This window comes from Camellia sinensis, unplaced genomic scaffold (genome assembly GCF_055761805.1).
Source record: "Camellia sinensis isolate YWXY unplaced genomic scaffold, ASM5576180v1 Unanchor11, whole genome shotgun sequence".
NCBI lineage: Eukaryota > Viridiplantae > Streptophyta > Magnoliopsida > Ericales > Theaceae > Camellia > Camellia sinensis.
In genome coordinates, this window is record NW_028128989.1 from 7,901,612 (window position 1) to 7,914,146 (window position 12,535).

Below are 12,535 nucleotides of genomic sequence, written 5' to 3' on the forward strand. Positions count from 1 at the left end.
TCTTGTTATATCCATCAACTTTAACTTTTTTCTTATATTGTAATTACATCTTTTTTTTATTCAATCTGTTTCGCCATTTGTCCACCACCTATGAATGGCATTAGTTAATAGTAAAAAGTAAAGTTGTTAGGCAAAAAAAAAATGTAATGACAAATAATAAAAAGCATGTGGTGAAGGGATGTGGGTGGCGACCATAATGAAGGGCAATAGTCATAAGTAATGTGGAAAAAAATGATTATGGAAAAATGATTGAGTTATAATTGAGAAATAGAAAAGAAAAATAAATAAATTATGTTTTTATTATGAAAAGGATATCATATGAGAGTTATATGACAATTTTCATTAAATAATTTAATATTAAATCAATGAAAGAGTTATATTGCGATTGAACAAAAGTATAAGAGATTGACGATTAGAATTAAAAAAGTAAAGACCAAAATAAATTTTAACAGTCTTTGAGATTTGAAAAATAATACAATTGCCCTTATATGTTTTACATAATTTTGTTGACATTTTTTAATAATGTCAAACGACTGAAACTAATACATGATAAATATATTAAAATAAATAAAGATAAATATATATTTTAATTGAAAATATATTAATATATTATTTTTTATTCATGCGACTAACAAATTATTGATAAAAAATAACATAATTATTATATGAATTAAAACTATAAAAAAACCAATATAATTATATTAAAATTATAAAATTACCTATATTTTTTAAAACATTTAAGAAAAATGACTGTAGTTTAGCCTAAAATATTAAAGTAGAAAGCATAATTTATTTTTATCTTTTTAATAATCATTTTTTCCCGTATCGTCGTCGTCTATTAAGGCTACGACAAAAGACAAAGTAGCCAACGAATTGAGCATCTTTCTATTAATTTTGTGTTAAAAATAAAATAATTAGAAAATTTAAGAAAATAAATTATAAAAAGGTCATAATGTTACATTTCCCTGCTCGACGATGTTGGGTTTTCTGAACTCCATTTATATTTATTAAATATATTTATATAATATATATCATTTAGTTTTTTTAATATGATAAAATTAAAACACAAATATTACACTTACTATTCGTTTTCATTAATTTCTTTTTCATCTTACATCTTTTGATTTTTATTAATTATAAATCACCATTTGATAATGTATTATATTATTTGTCCTCTCCCTGATAAGATGCAAGGTAAATATGGAGAAGGACAAACTTGTCCCTTGGCCATCTCTAGTCTCAATTCAAATCAATTATCTATTTATACTCTATATTCAACTAAGGGGTGTATTTAAAAAGAAAAAAAAATATTTAATTAAAAAATTAAAAAGTCAAAAAAATTAAAATAAAGGTTTAATTAGGACATATGATACGTTGTGCATTATAAAATCTTCCTAGAATTTAACAAGTTGTTATAGAAAAAGCTGATGAAACTGCAGAGAGGGTGAAAATAAAATAATTGTGTTGTTGAAAATTAATTTGTACCTGGTATATTGATTTACTTTATATACCAAATTTCATATACATGTGTTTATATAATTCCCAATCTTTATGGCAGAAGTATCTGTTTACCAAACCAATAAACAAAAATAAAATGAAACAAAGTCAAAATCAATAACAAAAAGATCAAATTTTTATTAAAGATTTGGGCATGCAAGATAAACAAAATTGACAATTCTTGACACCTTTTTCTTCGTTAAAGCCTAATCACATCTGGGAAGAAAAAAAAATTAACAACTCTGACTTATATCGCATATGATGTGCTCTTTCAATTAGAGAATAGCGTGTAAATATGTGACTACTTGACCTAAAAACTAAATACTAACTATGGAAACTAATATAACTTGACTGAAAACTAAAAAAACACCTAAATTTGAAGTCTAACAGTACCAACTGATTACTCTTGTCTCTTTTTCTGGCTATAAAGTCTCACCAACTCTTCCACCACCCCATCTATATCCTCCTCCCCTTTGATAGTTAGGGTTTCACTCAACTCCCTTGCTTTGCTCCTCACCGCCTCCCCACCATCTTCAACCACCACTTTCTGAATCACCTCGGCCACATTTTTTCGATCAAGCACCCTATTCTTGTCCCTCACAGCCTCCATGCCAACCCCTATCTCCTCCACCAACCTAGCATTTACAGGTTGATCAAGATGCATTGGTATGGCTATGATTGGACTTCCAAACTTCATTCCCTCCATCACTGAGCTCCATCCACAGTGACTCACAAAACCACCAATGCTTGGGTGCACACTACAACATTTTCTTAGTTTAGTGACATTTGAAAGTGCCACAAAATTATTCTTCTAATGACATTTTTTGGTCTTGTGACATTTTGAACAAGTGCCACTTCTATCGGTGCCACGGTAGATACGAGTGCCACGGTAGATACTTGCAAGTGCCACTGCACCATCATGGCTGAAAACTTTCAATGACATTTTAATGTCATGGTAGATATTATTTGTGGCACTATCAAGCGCCATTAAAAAAAGAGTTAGTGACACTTGTAAGTGTCATTACACCATCAAGACTAAAACCTTTCAGTGACACTTTAATGTCATGGTAGGCACTATTCGTGACGTTATCAAGTGTCATTCATGACGATAATTCGTTGTAGAACAATTTGATCCACTCTTGCGGAGACTCGATCCGCCAACCTTCCGCACCATAAACCTTATACACCACACTCTTCCCACTACACCTCTATAGCACCACATGATTATATATGCAACATATGTTATTTATATAGTGCATACATCCATATTAATATAAAAGTATATGAATAAACATAATTATTTTATTGAACATAATTTATGTAAAATAAACTATTTACTACCAAAATAAAAAAAAAAGACCACTTTTGGTGACTAAAAATATTTTTTAGTCGCCAATTCTATACTTTTGGCTACTAATTGTTTTTTAGTTGCTAAAAAACTTAATTTTTGTCGACCAAAATCGGATTTGGTCGCCGAAGATGCACTTTCAACTACCAAAATTTTGGTCACCAAAAAATTTTATTCCCGCCTTAAGATTTTAGTTCTCCCGCGCTAAAAATGACCACTTTTGGCGACTAAACTTATTTTTTAATCGCCAATTGTAGACTTTTGGCTACTAAAATTTTTTTTGGCACCAAAAAGCTTTACTTTTGGCTACTAAAATTTTTTTAGTCGGTAAAACCCATATAATCAGCGACCAAACTTATTTTTAGTCGCCAATTGTAGACTTTTGGCTACTAAATTTTTTTAGTCGCCAAAAAGCTTTACTTTGGGCTACTAAAAATTTTTTAGTCACTAAAACCCATATAATCAGCAACCAAACTTAGTTTTAGTCGCCAATTGTAAACTTTTGGCAACTAAAGCTGTTTAGTCGCCAAAAAGCTTTACTTTTGGCAACTAATGTTGTTTTGGTCGCTGAAAGCTATACTTTCAGCGACCAAATTTTTTTGGTCAGGAAATTTAGCCGCCGAATATGCTTTTTCCTGTAGTGTATATTGAGTTTAATTCATTTATTTCTAATCATTTACTGCATTTTAAAAATTTAGAAAATATATTGGCATTTTTTATTTTTTCAAAAATGTCATTATAAGCTTGGAAAGTTTTTGGCTTAGTAGCATTTCTCAAAATGCTATAAAATATTTGTTTATGACACTTTTCACCTAAGTGCCATAAAAAGTAATTTGCACTCCTGACATTTTTAAAAAAATGCCATTGCAACTAAAGTTTAGTGGCATCTGTTGGGAAATGTCACGAACATAATTTTTTGTGTCATTATTTTATAAAATGTCATAAAATTGTGTGACATTTCTTTATTGAAATGCCACTAGAGCCTTATATGTTTTGTGGTTCTGTGGCATTTTTCTAAAACATTTAATGCCAATTTTTATTTTTGTGGCATTTTCTAAAAATATGCTACTAGTGTAGTGTCACTAAAGTGTAAATTTGTTGTAGCGACATTTTTGTTGTAGTGAAGTGACACTTTTTTAAATTGAAATGCCACTAGAGCCTTGTATGTTTGTGGCTCTATGACATTTTTCTAAAAAATGCCACCAAATATTCTTTTGTGACATTTTTTAAGAACATGCCACTAGTATGGTGTCACTAAAATATGTTTTTGTTGTAGTGTTGTGACACTTGTTCATTGAAATGTCACTAGAGCCTTTTATGTTTGTCGTTTTGTGGCATTTTTCAAAAACGTGCCACTAAATATCATTTTTGTGGCATTTTCTAAAAATATGCCACTAGTGTAGTGCCACTAAAGTATGTTTTTGTTGTAGTTTTGTGACACTTGTTCATTGAAATGTCACTGGAGCCTTTTATGTTTGTCGTTTTGTGGCATTTTTCAAAAACATGCCACTAAATATCATATTTTGTGGCATTTTTTAAAAATATGCCACTAGTGTAGTGCCACTAAAGTATGTTTTTGTTGTAGTGGCAGCAAAATCTTCAATTGAGGAGCCCAACCTTCCACCACCATGCCTCTCTCTCCTACCCTCTCAACGAACCCTCTAGGCATTGCCTTCTCAACACTTGTATTTGCTCCCATTGAAAACCTCACAACCCATACAAAATTAACACCAGAAAGCTCCAACCCATAAGCTATCTCTTCAATCTCATCCTCCGATAGAAAATACTTGGTGCCAAAACAAACAAACACTGTGGACCGCCGCTCCTTCTAGTTCAGCCACCCAATAATCCCGCTCTCATCGTTGTCGTCGACACAGTCTTGGACAAGAGGGACAGGCACAATCTTCTTCCCAACCAAACTAGAGAGATAATCGATGTACTTTCCTTCAGCTTCTTTAAAAGTTTTGATCAGAACAATCTCCGATGATCGATCAAGGCACTCGAAACAGCGAGTCTTGTCCTTGTCGAGGTTTTTCGAAGGATTGAGCAAATGGGATACTTCTACTTTGTCATAATCACGAAGATAAATCGATGGAAAAGGAAAAGTGATAAGTGGGTCTTTATAGAGGTGGTGCATGAAGACGGTCATGGTGGCGCTGCTAGTGATGAAGTCCACCGCCGGAATACCATACTCGGCGGCGACCACCGGAGCCCAAGGCTGAAGAAAATCATAGATGAGGAGGTCTGGTTTGTGGGTTTTGAGGAGGAGAGAGAAGTTGGGTTCGGCGGAGTCGAAGGCCTTTTTGAGGGTGGGCAAGAGGTGGGGAGGGATGTCTTTGGTGGTGTGGTACGGCGGAGGGAGGTTAGGCAATGGTGGTACATGGAGTTCAATTAGTTGGATTGAGTTTGAGTACTTTTCAGAGAGTTTTCTTTTGATGGAAGTGAGGTTGACTGGAGTGGAACATAGGTAGATCTTGAAGTTTCTTGTTGAGAGCTTTTTGGCCAGCTCTAAATAGGGTGAGATGTGGCCAAGCCATGGGAACATAAAAATAGAGATGGTGCTTTGTTTTGCTTCCATGATCTCTCTCTTTCTCTCAGGCTCTTACTGCAACTTCGTGCGGTGATATCCCTTGTATATATAGAAAGGAATGACCCGTGAGATGCATAATAGAGATGATAAATTCATGTCACAGATATGAGATCTTCTGTTTTCAAATTCTTTGATTTTTAAATCTTTGTATTTTCTTGTCTTTCAACACTCAAAACTATTCAATTACGTTTGAGGATTTTCATACATTGAGATTCTTTCATTATCCAAAGGTTGTAACTATTTTGGGACAAAAAAGCATAGCTATTTTTTTGAAACTTTTTACGTTTAAGGAACAATAATCACCTGACCGTGGAAAAGATCAACAAGACAATAAATAGTAATTAAAATTAGCTTAATTTGTTGAGTTTGATTTCCATTTTTTCATTGATAGTTCCCTACAAGCTAGGAGAAAATCAACTTGAGGATTTTCTTGGGTTAAAAAGAAAAATGGAATGTTTGTATGCATATTTAACCTTTCTTCATCAATAAGAGCATACACCATGCTCCTTATTTTCCCTTCCTTCCTGATTGAATTTTAAGCTCCAAAAATTCTCATAGGAATAATCGGGTCTCTATATTCTTTAATATTATTTTTGGAAGGATTGTATACGACAATGCTACGTATCTCAAATTTTGTGGCTCAAAAGTGGCTCAAATGGCCAAAACGACGTCGTTTTGAGTACAGAACAACATAAAAATGGCCAAAACGACTTGAGCCACTTTTGAGCCACAAAATTTGAGTTACGAGACATTTTCCGATTGTATAAACCCTAAACCTTAAAATAAAAGAAAAAACAGATTTTTCATATAATTTTTTTAATATTAGACACAAATGTTTAGTGAAACCCATATTCTTGTGTATTAAATAAAAAATTCATTTATATATCTCTTTACGTCATGAGAAAATTAAAACAGCCTGCACAAAATCATTAAGTTAAAAAAAAAAAATCATGGCGGCAATTATGGCTTGAAAATATATAGGTTTCGTTTGGAGCCACTTTTCAAAATCCTTCCTAAGTATAAAAATTCTTTTGAAAAACTTTTTTATTTTACTTTTATGTTTGATAAAATTATTGAAAGGCATTCCTTCAAAAGTCACGATCTGTGAAAATCTATTTTAAAAGTGTTACGGAGAGAGGATTTTGAAATTCTATTCAAATTCACTTCCTACAAATTGAGCCAGGTCATTAAGAGAAAATTCAAAACTACTTTTCATTTAAAAAAGAAAAAGAAAAAAGTACACTCTTTGTTTATCTAGCCTTTTTTTTTTTCATATATTTTAACGTTACTTTTTATTTTACCAATTCATCTAAACAAACTATTTAAAGAGTCTCTCTTAATATTAAAATAAATATTGTATTAACTAATCTGTTATAACAAATTAAATAAAATGAGACTAGTTATAACAATGAACTGCCATCTTTTAAAAACTTTGTTAAGGATGCTTTTAATAGATTTCAATGAGTTTCCATGCTTTTAAAGATGCTTTTAACAAGGGTGGAATGTGCAGTGGGGATGTATAATTGTGATAGAGACCCCAACACAAAAAAGATTCTCACAACTCTCATTCTCATTCCAACCACTCATAATGTGAGGCTCATACATATATAAGTGGACCCCCACACATCAAAGGCCAAGATCAAATTGGAGATCATGAAACCCCCAAAAAAGGAGTCCCGAACATTTCTCTTGCTTCTTAAGTGGAATGGGTTTTGGGGTTTAAAACTCTTAAAGAGTGGATTGGAACATGCACTACAAGAAAAAGCATTTTTGCCGATCACTTTTAGCTACCAAAACTAATTTAGTCGCCAAAAGTCACGGAATTGGCTACCAAAAATAATATTAGTCGGCAAAAGTCAACTTTTTAGCTACTAATTTTTTTTAGTAGGGGAATGTTGATTATTGGCTACTAAAAAAAATTTAGTAGCTAAAGATATTACAATTGGCGACTAAAACAATTTTTAGTAGCTAAACATATGACAATTGGCGACTAAATAAAAATTTAGTAGCCGTAGAGGTACCTTTAGCTACTAAATTGTTTGGTAGCCGAATGAAAATAAAAAAATAAATTTTTAATCTTTCCCGACCAAACTTTTGGTCGCCAAATGTCAAGTTTTGGCGACAAAATTTCTTTTAGTCGCTGTATACCTACTTTCGGCTACTAAATTGTTTGGTAGCCGAATGAAAATTAAAAAATAAATTTTTAATCTTTCCCGACCAAACTTTTGGTCGCCAAATGTCAAGTTTCGGCGACAAAATTTCTTTTAGTCGCTGTATACCTACTTTCGGCTACTAAATTGTTTGGTAGCCGAATGAAAATAAAAAAATAAATTTTTAAACTTTCCCGACCAAACTTTTGGTCGCCAAATGTCAAGTTTCGGCGACAAAATTTCTTTTAGTCGCTGTATATCTACTTTCGGCTACTAAATTGTTTGGTAGCCGAATGAAAATAAGAAAATTAATTATTTTTATTTTTATTTTTATTAAGAGGTTGTACACCCACCATCCAAAAATATTAATATCTTTTTTTTAATTATTATCTCAAAATATTAATTTTTTAAAAAAATTAATTATTAAAAAATATGAATTTCTTATTTTGTCCTTTTTTTAAATCCATTAATAATACAAAAAGTACAATTATGACAATTGATATGTCTAAAAAAATATACTATCAAAAGGTAATTTTGAAAAATTAATATTTTTAAAATGTAATAATTGTATTATAAAAAGAAATTAAATTCTGAAAATAGATTATTATTTTTAGATGGAAGAAGTAGTCGGCTTTCATTTGATGGTTGAACACATCTTTTAATAATTGGGCCCTCACGCGAAAGGTATGATAAAATGGGCAACTTGTTATTGGCTGTTTGTCGATAGTTTTACATTGCAAAAATTTAAAGGCATAGTTACAGGTCAGTCTGATGAATTTAATTTTTAATAATAAATTTATTATTTTTAAAAAGTACAATTAAACTATTTATACTTTTTACATCATCATATTTCAATAACACTAATAAATTAAGAATAAATCAAAATTCACAAATAAAAGACAAAATATCCCAATTATTTATCATTTTAATAAATTTTTCAATATTATTACCAGTACTAATGAAATAATCATTTTACCGACACAAAACATATATTTAAAAAGTTTTAAAAAAATTTCATTATCAAAACGAGGGCTAAGTGTGTAAAAAAAATTCACTCATGACTTATGAGTAAATAAATCTGATTTGTAAGACTTATTTTTAAATTTATACTTTCTAAATATTTCTAAATTTTGTAATTTTTTTTTCACAAACTGAGTCATAAAACTCCAATAAAGTAAAAAGTATAAACAATAAATAAAATTAAAAAATATTAATTTAACAACCTGATCTATTTTTCATTGACTCGAAAAAAATTAGCAACAAATATTCGCTCTATGTCTCTCTCTTTTTGTCTATCTCTCGCTCATCTTTTGTTTCTCTCTCTTTTTCTATCTCTTCATCTCTCTCTCTCTCTTTCTCTCTCTATCTCTTTTTCTGTCTATCTCTCTCTCTCTGTCTCTCTCTCACTCATCACTCTTCTCTATCTCTCTCTGTCTACTTGTCTATTTGTCTATTTCTCTCTTACTATGTTCGTCTTGCTCACTCTCTTACTCCCATCTTCTCTATTTATCGAGCTCCTTCTCGATTTATCGATCCACTATAAGAAAATACACTTTTAGCAACCACTTTGTCTCTCTCTCTCTCTCGCTCATCACTCTATCTCTGTCTCTCACAAAATTAAAATATTTTTAAAATATTTAAAAAATTGATTTGAATTAAGTTTTGAAAAGAGTTTTGAATTATCTGTCTTCTTTATTTATTGAGCTCCCTTTCGATATATCGATCCACTACAAAAAATGCACTTTTAGCGACCACTTTGTCTCTTTCTCGCTCATCACTCTGTCTCTTTCTCTATCTCTCTATCTCTTTTCTCTATTCGTCTCTCACTCATCTCTCTCTCTCACCACCCATCTTCTCTACCACATTTACCACTACTGCAAATGCCATTCAACTACCACCACTCTTATTTTTCTCTCTTTCACTCATCACTCTTCTTTCTCTGTCTGTTTGTCTATCTGTCTGTGTGTCTTTCGTTCATCTTTCTTCTCTTTATCTCTCTCATTTGTCTTCTCTCTATGTCTCTATTTTTCTGTTCTCTCTCCCGTTCATCTCTTTTCGTTCTCTTTCTATATATCTCTCTCATCGCTTGTTTCTCTCTATTTTTCTATATGTTTCTCTCTATCTCATTCTCTCTCTGTCTCTCTGTCTGTCTCTCTCTCTATATCTCTTTCTTTCTTTATCTCTCTCTCACTTATCACTCTTCTCTCTTTCTTTCTCTCTCTGTGTCTGTTTGTCTGTCTCTCACTCTTCTCTCTCTCTCTTTCTTTCTATGTGTCTATCTGTCTGTTTATCTCTCTCTCCTATTGTGTTCACATTGCTCACTCTCTCCCTCATCTCTGTGTCTCTCACTCATCTATCTCTTCTTTCATCTCTTTTCTCTCTTTGTCTCTTTCGCTCATCTCTCTTCTCTTTATCTCTCTCGCTCATCGCTCTTCTCTCTATCTCTGTGTCTCTCTGTCTATCACTCTCTCCCTCATCTCTGTGTCTCTCTGTCTATCACTCTCTCTCACCACCCATCTCTTCTATCACCTTCACCACTACTGCAAACACCATTCCACCACCACTATTACTTCTACTGTCGCTACTTCACCTCTACGACTACCATTACTACTACTATCGCCACCACTCTACTACCACCACTACTACTACTGCTACTACTACTACCACTACTACTACTACTACTGCTACTACCACCACTATTTTTGTGTATTTATTAATTTTTAAAATATTTTTTTATTTAAATACATCTAAGTAAGATGCATTTTAAAAAGTAAAAAATTACTTAAAATTTTTAAAAAATTTCACTAAAAACAAAAAAATATGAAAAATAAAATATTCAATTTTCAAAAAAAATAAATTCAAAAAATTAAAACCAAATACACCGATTAATTTTTTGAATTACCAAATTAAAAAAGAGAAATGAAATTTGGTTTTTAAGGAAAATAAAATTTTGATTATTCTAAAAATTCCCGCCCAAATGGCAAGCGGCACACATCACTGCCCTAACCTAACCATTCCACGCACTATAATCTCTCTCTCTCTCTCAAGAAGAAGAATCAATGGAGGACTCAGTCAATGATCAATCTTCTGCGGCTGGTACCAAAATCTATGCCCTAATCGCCCTCTATAATGTGTTTGTATCTACTTGTGTGTGTGTGTGTTAATTGTCATGTATAATTTGAATCCCGATTTTGCAGCGAACGCGCGGAGATCTTCATCGATACTTCGGTATCCGCTGCGATCCGCCACCAAATCGAAGGAGGAGAAGCCACCAGCGGCTGAATTGTCAACTTCTGCGCCTAAGAGGTAAAAACCTCTCGATTTTCCCTTTTGATCCATGTGTACTTACTTGTAAGAGAATCCTGCTTTTCTAGCCTCTACAGTATTTAATTTAAGGGTAAATTATAACTGTAGTCCTGTACTTTGGTCATTCTATCATTAGTTCATGTAATTTCCTTTAGTTCAATTTTGATTATGAATTTGTGATTTTATTTCTTAGAGAGTTATTCATCATATCCATATTTATATAATTATTGCTTTAGTGTGTTGATTTGTGGTTTGCAAGTTTGCATTTAAATTTTGGGATGGTTTGATGAATAAAATCGTTTAGCAGTATTGGGCATTTTGATGAATGAGAAGAAATGTTGGCCGGATGTGAACAACCAAATAGGAATTGAATAGATTCACCACCACTTACAAGGGCTACCTCAAGTATTTGATTCTTTGTTGCTTAGCATTTCATTGTTACGGTTTCTCATGAATTTATAGTGGGTTTAGCAAAAACTTTTTTGTCCCAATTTATATGAGTTCAATCTAATGTCAATATGATCCACGGCACTGGAGTTCATTTTTTCAATGTTCACAATCTTTATGAACTTAATGGGATTTGCGGTTGTGGGTGTAGGGGATGGGTAGGTTGACATAGGAACCTTATGTAGGAATTGGCAATGGGGCAAGGTCAAAAAGCCTTATTCCTATTGATCCATGTGTCACCTCTTGAGGCTCACACGTGGTTAGAGAACTTAGAGAAGGTGATGTAGTGGTGACATGGTCGAGCCACATGGCAAGTGGAGCCATAGACCCATATACCCAAATTTTTATTTACTTTTTTTTGGGTAGGTGAGTTTTTCTTCTAAATATGTAAAAAGTATCATTTTAAACCTTGATCTTGTCATTATATGATTGTTTTAAATGTTATTATTCTCTTACACTCTCTTTTAAAAAAAAAGAAAGAAGAAGAAACAGGAAATCTAATAATTCTACTTGATTCTTTACAGGCCACAAGATCTTAGAATCTCATTTGAACGATTTGGTTCAATAAAGGATGTTTATCTACCTAAGAATTACTACACTGGATATTATTATTTTAGCTTTTACATTTCCATGTGTGTTTTTGTTATGTTGTTTGTTATCAAATATCTAGAAAGTTCTACTTATTCAAAAATATATATATATAATAATTGAAACAATAAAGGAGGCAACCCACGTGGGTTACCCCCATCCCTCTTCCCTTACTCTCTTTTCTTTGTTTCCTCTTCTTTATTTTTTGTTTTGCTTGTTTTGGCTGTTTTGGCAGAGACATTCTCTGTCTCTCTAGATTAATTGTGATGTTTTTCGCACCCAATTCATTTATTGATGCATGTGTCTTGTACCCTTCATGATGATCATCAATAATTTTTTTTGTTGTTTCAAAAAAAAAAAAAAAAAAAAAAACCTTTGATCAATTAAGTCATTAAGACAAGCAATATACATAAAAAACAAGATACATCAATTTGAAAATTTGGCAATCTCAATGTGAGTATAATTTCTCCAGTAAAAAACAAATAAGTCAAAAATATTAATTGGTTTCTATTCCACTTTGAATTGTTTGGAGGTAGTGAACGGTGAGAGGGTGAGATGGAATGGTGTAGTGATCTAGTGTTTTGGAGAACCACTGGATCAACTAGAATT

General features: G+C 32.1%; 1 pseudogene; it reads right to left on the reverse strand.

Annotated features, from left to right (window-relative positions):
* Nucleotides 1-1,897: 1,897 nt before the first annotated feature.
* On the reverse strand, nt 1,898-5,423 carry LOC145814500 (UDP-glucosyltransferase 29 pseudogene; annotated as a pseudogene).
* Nucleotides 5,424-12,535: the final 7,112 nt, after the last annotated feature.